General features: G+C 47.4%; 1 protein-coding gene across 1 annotated transcript in view; it reads left to right on the top strand.

The window, feature by feature from the left end:
• Positions 1–4311: 4311 nt before the first annotated feature.
• Positions 4312–9932, top strand: part of L3mbtl3 (L3MBTL histone methyl-lysine binding protein 3) — a 41963-nt gene continuing 36342 nt past the window's right edge. The window contains exon 1 of the mRNA XM_028766466.1: positions 4312–4398. The gene's annotated coding sequence lies outside the window, so the exon portion shown is untranslated. The remainder of the gene's footprint in view (positions 4399–9932) is intronic.

Here is a 9932-nt window from a genome sequence, read left to right as displayed (position 1 = left end):
TGTCCTGGAACTCACTCTGTAGACCAGGCTGGCCTCGAACTCAGAAAGCTGCCTGCATCTGCCTCCCAAGTGCTGGGATTAAAGGTGTGTGCCACCACTGCCTGGCTTGTATATCTATCTTATATACTCAGAGACACAAGGTTTTGTAAAAGAATTTTTTGGAGCAAAACTGGTTTGCAAGTGGGAAAAGTTCAAGAAGTCTTAATTTAGAATTCTGAGAGAAATATCAAACTCTTATAAGTATCAGTAGATAGACTTGAAGTGAAACTGACATTTACATCCTTTGGGTAATATGGAGTACACAATTAAGTAGGCAAAACGAAAACAAACAATCAAAAACAACAACAAAAAAAACAAAACAACAAAGATCCATCGCATACACAAGAAACAAAACAAAACCACGGAATCATTCAATACATATTTAAAAGTAAGACTTTTTTTTTAAGGATTATTTATTTTTTTATATGAGTGTACTATCTTCAGACACACCAGAAGAGAAAATCGGATGGCAGTACAGATGGTTGTGAGCCACCACGTGGTTGCCAGGAATTGAACTCAGGACCTCTGGAAGAGCAGTAGGTGCTCTTAACCACTGAGCCATTTCTCCAGACCCCAAAATAAGACTTTTTTTTTTTAAAAAAAATTTTGTTCACTTAAACACTTTTTCTAGAAATACTCACTTTACCTCAAGACTGGTGGCCAATTACACATATTTCAACATGAGGCCTTGGATTAGGAAAAGCAGTTTGTGGTTGTAAAACCGATCCAATCTAGCCGGCCGTGGGGAAATGGAATCCATGACGTTATCTCATTAGTGAAGACTTAAGCCCAGGGAAGGATTGACACTATTCTGGTACCTGGAAGGTGGGTGATTCCTCACTCCTGATTTAAATCACTTTCTGGGTTCTATCTCCTTTGTACGAAATATGATGTGTTCCTGTTATATAGGGAGGGGCAGCGGGATATGCCTTACAGAACTCAGAAACAGTCTGTTCTCATTGTCAAACTAAGGAGAGAAGGGAAGCCCCAAAGTGTGAATAGGCCTGCTCAGGGTTTTCTGGTGGCTGTGGCACAAGCAGGAGAGAACACACACTTATTGGACTTCATTCTTGGGCATCTTTAAACTTGGGGGAGAGGGGGACTGGTTCATGGAGGAGGTCATTTACCACAGGCCTGTGTCCTAAAAGGCAGGACATGCTTTGTGTTAGGGAACGGGAGTAAACAGTTCTAACTCGGAAGTTCATGGAGAGAGGCAATTACAGTATGCAAACTCAGATGCTTTGAAGGACCTTCACTTGGAAGCTCTTGAGTAGCCTCAAAACGTCTTTGAAGAATGAGAGCTGCAGTCTGTTTAAAATGTCTTCCATGTGAATGTTACTTTGACTTCAAATGCCTAGGAGTGTATATTTGAAGAGTTGGTACATTTGATATAAAAATATGAAGAAAAATAAGGAACTGACATAATCCCCTTGTTTGGAATGTCAGGGATCCATAGGCCTATTGGAAGAATGTGTTGGGTATTTACATGTTGTGGGATGAGGCAGAGTAGAAGACACAAGGTAGAGAGAGAGGATATTAAGTCACGCTGGCCAGAATCATAAAGCATTCGCCAGCTAATGGTAGGTAGAAGGTTGAAGGCAGGTAGAGAGGTTTCTATTAGCATGTTATTCCTCTGAGGAACAAGGAATTCAATGTACTGATGACAGTACCAATTTATATGAAGAATCTTGATATCTAGAGTCTAGTAGCATTTCTGTCTGTGATGGTGGCATTTATGGAAAAAAGTTAAATTACTTTTATTTTATTTTACCTTTTGGTGAGGGGAGCAGATTTAAAAGTCCTTATTCTTACAGGACTTCAGGATCTTTAGTATCTCCATCTTGGGCCACATTTTAGCAACACCTTGAGGTGAAGCTTTTATAGAGAGTCCCGAAGCAGAGATACAATGTCTCTGCTTGTATCAAACCTCAAACCACTGCTATTTCTGATAGCCAACCTTCACCCAGGGCAGTTTCTATGCAAGTCATAGAAACTTTTTTTTAAAATTTATCTATTTTATGTATGTGAGTACACTGTCAATATCTTCAGACAATGCATCAGACCCCATTACAGATGGTTGTGAGCCACCATGTGGTTGCTGGGAATTGAACTCAGGACCTCTGGAGCAGTCAATGCTCTGAAAGACTGAGCCATCTCTCCAGCCCAACTGTTGGCTTTAATAGGCCTTCTTTGATTGGTTGTCCTTCATAGACTTTTCTAGGATAATGTGCTAGCAGACATGGATGAACGTCATTATTGCTACCAGGACCCCTCAATTATTCTCCCTACCATGGTATTTACTTCTTAACATAGTTGTACATAATGTTACTTTTGTATCATTTCAAGTACTTTGCAGGAGGTGGTGGGTGGGCATGGTAGCAAATACTATCCAGCACTTAGGAAGCTGAGGTGTTAGGCCTGTTGTCAATCTCAGGCTAACCTGGGTTGCAGTATAAGATCCTATACCAAAAACCAAATGGAAACAACTCAAAAAACATAATTTTTAAAGAAACGGACTACTGAATTAGTGTCTATGAAAACACAAACACACAATAGAAATATCACCTATAATGATCTAGTGAATGACTGCAAGATGGGTTTTAGAAAGAAGAATTTGAAATTAATTTTGATTTTCTTAGGGCAGGATCTTAGGTTGAGACAAAACTCGTGGCCTCTCTTTCTTTCTCTTGTAGCCTGTCTTTGGACATAACACATTTTGTTATTCAAGAGTTGGGAAGAAAAGGCTGGAAGCTGATTTCCTGTCTGCTAATGAATTTATCCTGGCACAACCTTGAAGCAGGTTGAACGTAATGAGTGAAATCAGTCCTCAGGTGGTCTGAGCTTATCAATAGCTCTCACTAACTGGACTTTCTCTGCCGTGCACCCCTAAACTGCTTGCTGCCCAACGCACGAAGCTTATTTTATGAGCTCGTTTAAACTCTGCAGTGTGAGTTAGCACCGGTGTTCTGAAGCACATGCCAAGCTGTGTGCCTCGATTTGGGGTTTGAGAGCTGGCCTCTACAGTAACGGAAGCAATAGATGGTCTGCTTCTCCGTGGCAATTTCACGGACCTGAAGAAAGAATTTAAGAGTCTATTTTCTGAAAATAGTCCAAGGAACATTCCTTAAGTGAAAAAAATTTAATCAAGAATAATCTTACATATTGGAGGAAGGCTTTTTAATATGGAATTTCCATCTGTGGTATATATTTAAATACTAGGCCTCAGGCAACAATGGCAGAGAAAGGCCCCTGTACCCTTTATTAGAAGCAAAACAAACAGTACAGGCTGGGAGCGAGTGGACCCTTCCTCTACTTCCCCAACGCTTTCCCTTTCTGAGAATTGCAGGACTCGCTTTACTGCTTATTTCCTTTCTCAATCTCTCCTGTTGGCATTAACATATTTATCACAAGTTTAATTACTTTGAATTATTTTGTCTGCCCCCACCCCTGAATCTTGTAGAGAAGGGGAACCATAAACTCCCCCAAAGTCAGCTTGCAGTTCTGTAAGCAGAAAACTGCCAATATCAAAATACAATAATGGCTTGATCCAGATTTGATGAGCTGACAAAGGCAGGGTTTGCTATTTAGGCAGCTCAGCCATCTTGACTGAGTACATTAAGCGGGCGATCCCCTCTTATTGCCTAGGCACTCTACCAGGGATTTCTAAGTTGGGTAGAACTCCCAGCATCCCTTACAACAGAGGCCTAACCCGCTGAAGCTGTCAATACAAATCTCATTTAGGATGCGGAAAGAACGCGCAAGTTTCAGACTTTATTATGCATTCTTCCAGTCCCGAAAAGGGCAAATGAAACTCCGTACAAGCGTAGAACTTTATTTCCTATTTTATTCTTGACCTGTGGCATGGATCTAGCCCCTTGATAGCAATGGTGTGTGAGACCAGGGCCCACTCTTTAATGGCTGAATGCACACGTTTAAGCAGCACATGGTGGATTCGCTGCTCTGCAAATTGCCGTAGAAAAAAAGTAAAGTGCAAAAGCAGACAAAGAAATCTATAACCTTCTCGGTCTTTCACATTTGTTCGGGCCGTTCTTTGAAGAAGCAGCTCGGAGCAGCGACAAGGATCGCGGAGAGATGCACCTGAAGCAGTTGTGTGCGGGCGGCCGCCTCGGCCGAGCCGCTCAATCGCGGCTTTCCAGCGGCGAAGGCGCAGCAGCAGTCAGAGGGAAGGCAGTGCGAGCCTCCCCGGCAGCGGCGGCGGCGGCGGCGGCACCGGCACCAGCGCAGTTTCCCCTCTCCCCAGCCCTGACTCTACGCGCACATGCGCACTGCGCCCGCAGCCCTGGACCATTTGTCAGGACTACTCGTGAGACGGAGAAAAAAAAGAGAGAAAATTTGGGGGTAAGGAGCGCTCGATCGGATCTAATCTCTAATTAATCCGCAGATCGGCCTGCGCCAGAGCCATTCATTGATTTTTTTCAGGGTGAGGATGAAAGTTCTGAGACCCAGAGAGGGAAGGAAGCGCACCCTCGTCTTGGGAAAGAGATCAGGGGAGGGGAAGGAGAGAAGGGGTTTTTCCCCCACTCCTCTGCGCCTCTGGGAAAGAGGAGAAAACTTAATCCCGGGGAAAAAAGTGGGCAAGTGACTCGGAAGCGGCTGGAGGGGGAGTCTGTGGGCATCTCACTCTGAAGTAGTGAGTGCGAGTGCGAAAGAGGAACAAAAGAGCGAGAAAAGAGAAAGGAAAAAAATGGGGGGAGGAGAGACTTGTATATTTTCCTCCTTTGCGCGCACACGGGGAAGGGTGTGGGGGGCCGTGCGGAAGGGAGCGGGCCGAGGCGGCCGCGTCCGGCCGTCGCCGGCGCGCAGGCGGCGGGATGCGTGTGGGCCCCCTCCCCCGCGCCCCCCCCTCCGAGCTTGTCACTTTGGTCGCTTTTTTGACACCGGGCGCGGGGTGGCGGCGGCGGTGGAGGGGAAGCGCGGCACCGCGGGGCTGCGTGTCCGGGGCGGCGCTGGGGGGGAAACGCGGCGGAGCCGCAGCCTCCCCGGGGGCGCCGAGCGCGGTCGGCCTGAGCCTAAGGGGGGAGGGGGCGGCTACGGGAGGGGACCGCGGGCACGATCGGTGCGGCGGCGGGAGGACGCGAGCCCCGGCGCGCCGCCCCTGCGGCCCCCTCCGCCCGTGTGGCCTTTGTGCCGGGCGCGCACCGGGTGAGCGAGCGGGCGGGCGAGCGCGAGAAGTCCAAGTACGGGAGACCGAGGCAGTGGGAAAAGAGGCCGGGCCACTTTGCTAACCGGCTCGGCTGCGGAGAAGGGACTGGTTGAATGTGGCAGAGGCGCGTCTGGCTGGCGCGGCCGTGTGTGTGTGTGTCGGTGAGTGTGTGTGTGTGTCGGTGAGTGTGTGTGTCGGTGAGTGTGTGTCGGTGTGTGAGCGCGCGCCGAGAGGCCTCCCTCCGCGACTCGCACCGCGCACACGCACCCGCACACGCACGCACACCCGAGCCGCGGCGGGGCCGGCGGCCGAGAGTTTGCGTGTGTGCTCTCCCCGCTCGCCACCTCCCCCGCTCGCCGCCGCCGACTGTGGGAGAATTTCCTAGAGATCGCCTCCAATTTCCGCCATTTTGGGAAAGTTGCACGGAAAAAAAAAAAAAAGAAGAAAGAAATAAAGCCTCCGCTGGATATTTTTTTCTTTTCCCTGCTGGAGACAGGAAAGTGCTTTTAGGGAACGCGGCGGCGCGGGCTCGACACTGCTGTCCCCGCGGGAAGGAGGGCGCGGGGCCGGCCCGGGCACCCGCGCCGTCGCGGCGATCTTTTCCGCGCAGCGCCGCCGGTGCGGGCGCGGGCGTGCGAGCGAGGCGAGGCGGGCTGCGGCGGGGGCCGCGGAGCCTGCAACTTGTTTACCGCTGCCCGGGGTGGCCGAGGCCGGCGGTCCGGGTCCGCCTCGCCACGCGTGCGTGCGCCGATCTGCGCTCATGGGCTACTGTCTGGTCCACGCTCGCGTCCTGGGCCCGGCGGGGCCGGCCTCGCGCCGCGGCGGCGGGGCGGGGGAAGTAGAGGCCGGCGGGGGTGGGGATCGGGAAGCGCAGGAGCGGAGGCATCCGCCGCGCGCCCCGCCAGCCAGCCGCCGGCCGGAGGAGGAGGCAAACTTGAGAGCGGCGGGGCTAGGGTCGCGCTGGCGGAGGGAAAACTTTAATCGCCTCCTCGGGAAAGCAGAAAAAGAAAAAATAGAAAAAGCTAAAAGGAAAAATATCCAAAAGACAAAAAAGTGCATGTGTGTGGGGGTTTCTAGGACCCGAACCCCACGATCCGATCTCATCCGATCATGGCCCACCACGGCACCGTGAGAGAAAGTTGACCAGTGGGGCGGCTTTCTCCGCGCCCGGCTCGCGCCTGGCCAAGGTGTCTGTCTGTCCGTCCGCGCTCCGACACAACAGGGGTGGGAGATCCAGCCGCACTGCCGGGTCGCGTGGGTCAGGGCTCTTGCCCCACCCTTCCACGGGGACACGAAGGTAAAAGTCGCTTTGGTTTTCCTTCTCTGTCCTCCTGCAGCCACCGCCCAGCTTTCTTTTCCTCCCCTTCCCCCTGCTGATTTTTTTGGAGGGGGGTTGTTTTTTTAGGGGGGGATCCAAAAAACGGAGTCTCTTTCCTTATGCAACTTCCTCGGGTGCTGTTTGCAGGGCCCTTCCCCCGGCCCCCCCGCCTCCTGCATCCCTTGGCCCGCTCCTTTGCCACTTCGGGGCTACCGCCAAAAACATGCATTTAAGATCATCCAAAGTGCCCAGAACAAAAATAGATGTTAAAAAATTGTTCTAAGTTAAGGGAAACTGAGAGGAGAAATAAGAAACCGGTTTGAGTGTGTGTGTTGAGGGGGGGAGGAGCGTCGCCTGGGATGAGTGCGTTGAATTTTCATTTCAATTTTCGTAGATGGTTGGTTATGGTGTCGTTATTGGTGTGAGGGACCCGGGAAGCTCTATACTGGCTACCTCGGTCGCGTGGATTTTTGCGCAAGTTTTTTAGGAAAACACTGGCTCGAGTAGAGAGCCTTTCTCCGGAAAGTTTCAAGTGCAGCAAAATAGCGAGCCTGCAAAACTGGCCAAGGGGGGACCTCTAGTGGTTAAACGCATCTTAAGTTCGACAGGCAGACACCAAAGTTTGGCCTTTACTTGTAGCTACGTAGTCCGTTTAGACGTGGAAGTGATTAGATGACCTGAGTTAGCAGCCAGATGTGAGAAAGGATGCTGGTCCGAAATCGAAGTTTTGTAAGTCAGAGAACAATGACGTCCGAGCTTTCAGGCCCTGTGATTTCTACCCTTTTTTTCTTACACTAAAAAAACCAAAGCCTTTTATTCTGAGATTTGAGATTGACACTCCTTAGATAAGAAAATTTGTCTTCTGTTTACCATCATCTGCACCTTTCCCCGGTTTTCTTTCCTCCCTAACGAGTCATAGCAGATAACTTAATTCGGAATGTTAAGGAGAAATCAAAATGAAATGTGTGCTTAAAACTTTGCAAAAACTGAAATAAAAAACCTTTTTAAATTTGCTTTTTATATGAACTGATCATTTTGTATGTATCTCTGATACATATAATTTCGGACTAACAAGTTATTCAATAATTTACATGTAAACTTACATATATATTCAAAATAGACAGTATCTTCTCATTGTAACAATGTAATTTTGATTCACTGAATAAAACCGTTATTTCAGTATACTTTGTATAATTTATGATTTACAACACTTTATATATACACATGAGTTACATATTTCCCAGTGTGTATTCTGTAAAGAATCTTGAATTTTAAAAATAAAAACCGGAGGAATTAAGATTGTGTTATATCATCCTTGTAATTGTCACACAGTGAAAGAGACAGGGCCCAACCAGGTAGCTCAGGCTAGTGTTGAATTTGTATTTTCCTGCCTCAGTGTTCCTAGTGCTTAGGTAACAGTCTTATTTACAGTGAGAATTTTTGTTGTGTGAGTTTAGAATATGGGAATGATGTGAGTGATTAAAATTAATTTTACCTCATGTGGAACTGGTTAATTTTATTTTAATACACTGGTGTGGAGTGATGGATGTTGAGTTTGAATTGTACATTATGAATGTGAAGACTTTATGAGAGTGCTTTGATTTTCCCTCCCTTTTCCTCTTATAAAATCAATGCTAGATCCTTATAGGAAGTCTTGGGGGTACACAGCAGTTCTGAAGGCCACCAGACAGTTTTTCACCATTGCCTCGAAGTAAGAGTTACTTGTTGCTACACATGGCTTTGTATACTAGAAATGCTGGACACTTGATTTCCAGTGCAGCCAGAAATTAGAGTGTGTGACAGGATTAGTAACAGGGAAAACAACAACAAAACCTTAGTTTGTGGGAACTGCTTTGAATATTTGAACAAGTAGACAGCAAGTGTGCTTGAAAAGGTGAATGAAGCACTAGGCAAAACGGAGAGTGCTTGTGTGGCCTTTGTGGGTGCACGGGGAGGCCAGAGACCAGCTTGAGTTGTTACAGTTACAAGCTTTTCTGCAGTACAAGCTGCCACCCCCTCAAGGAACCTGGCTCACTGATTGGCTAGATTGGCTGGCCAATGAGCTGCAGGACTATGTTGGCACTCTCACCCCCCAAGTGCTCAGGTTACTGATAGGAGTGTTCCAGGCTTTTATGGAAGTGCTGGGGATCTGAACTCAGGTCTTTATGCTTTGCTGGCCGTCTCTTTATTGACTTTGCTTTCTCCTAGCCTCATGTTACTAGATTTTGGGGGATGAGATGGGTAAGGCAGGGTTTCTCTGTGTAGCCCTGGCTGTCCTAAAACTTTCTCTGTAGACCTTCTCGGGCCTCAGACTCAGAGATCCACCCACCTCTGCCTCAGACATGCTGGGATTAAAGGTGTGTGCCTTTATCACCCAACCATTACTGTATTCTTAACTGGTGTTTCAGCTCCCGTTTTTTCTACTGAAAACTATTTATTTATTTTCTTCTGAATTGAAAAAGTGGGAAAAATCAGAACAAAGCAGTAGTGAATTAATACCTTATATAGATAGACAATGGTAGGGAAGAGACAGGAGCTTTAAATGCCTTTGCAGTCTGAGCTACAATTTTGTAGCTAAAATTTATGACAATGGGGGGGGTATTTAATTAACATATAATTAACATTTAAGTAACTCCTATGGATTAAATCAAAGAAGGCCTTCTTCTGCCAGATACCATGTCTTAGGGATGTAGCATAGATTTAGGAATTTTTGAAAACATTTCTATGGGGATATAGAAGTGTTGTCTAATAAATTCTTTTTGGTCATCCTGGAGGGTACTGGTTTACTCCCAATGTATAATCCAGGACCTTTCTTTAGGATCAAGGCTATTCTCTGATGAAGGAAGCCAATGCTGGGGTAGAATATCGAAGTAGTGCTTCTTGTTACCTACACACAGGTTCAACCCTTTAGTCTTCCCTTCTCCTTTTCCACTGGCTTGCTTTCCTGCCTCCTTCCTCTGTCTTGAGTAGTAAAGAGTTTGCTGATCCTTCTCCCTCCCCCTCCCAGACAGTTTTCTCTGTGTAACCCTGGCTGTCCTGGAACTCACTCTGTGGACCAGGCTGGTCTCAAACTTAGAATGTGCCACCACTGCCTGGCTGAGTTTGCTAAATCTTTTTTTTTTTTTTTTCTTCGAGACAGGGTTTCTCTGTGTAGCCCTGGCTGTCCTGGAACTCACTCTGTAGACCAGGCTAGCCTTGAACTCTTGAACTCAGAAATCCGCCTGCCTCTGCCTCCCAAGTGCTGGGATTAAAGGCGTGCGCCACCACTGCCCGGCTGAGTTTGCTAATTCTTATTTGACAGAAATAAAAGAGAATGAAGTTAACTTTCCTTTTAAATTTTATTGCTAATATTTCTCTCTCTCTCTCTCTCTCTCTCTCTCTCTCTCTCTCTCTCTCTCTCTGTATGTATGT

The sequence above is a fragment of the Grammomys surdaster genome, unplaced genomic scaffold, assembly GCF_004785775.1.
Source record: "Grammomys surdaster isolate TR1022 unplaced genomic scaffold, NIH_TR_1.0 168, whole genome shotgun sequence".
NCBI classification, from domain to species: Eukaryota; Metazoa; Chordata; class Mammalia; order Rodentia; family Muridae; genus Grammomys; species Grammomys surdaster.
The sequence above is the reverse complement of the archived record's forward strand: the minus strand, read 5'-3'. Positions and strand labels throughout refer to the sequence as shown.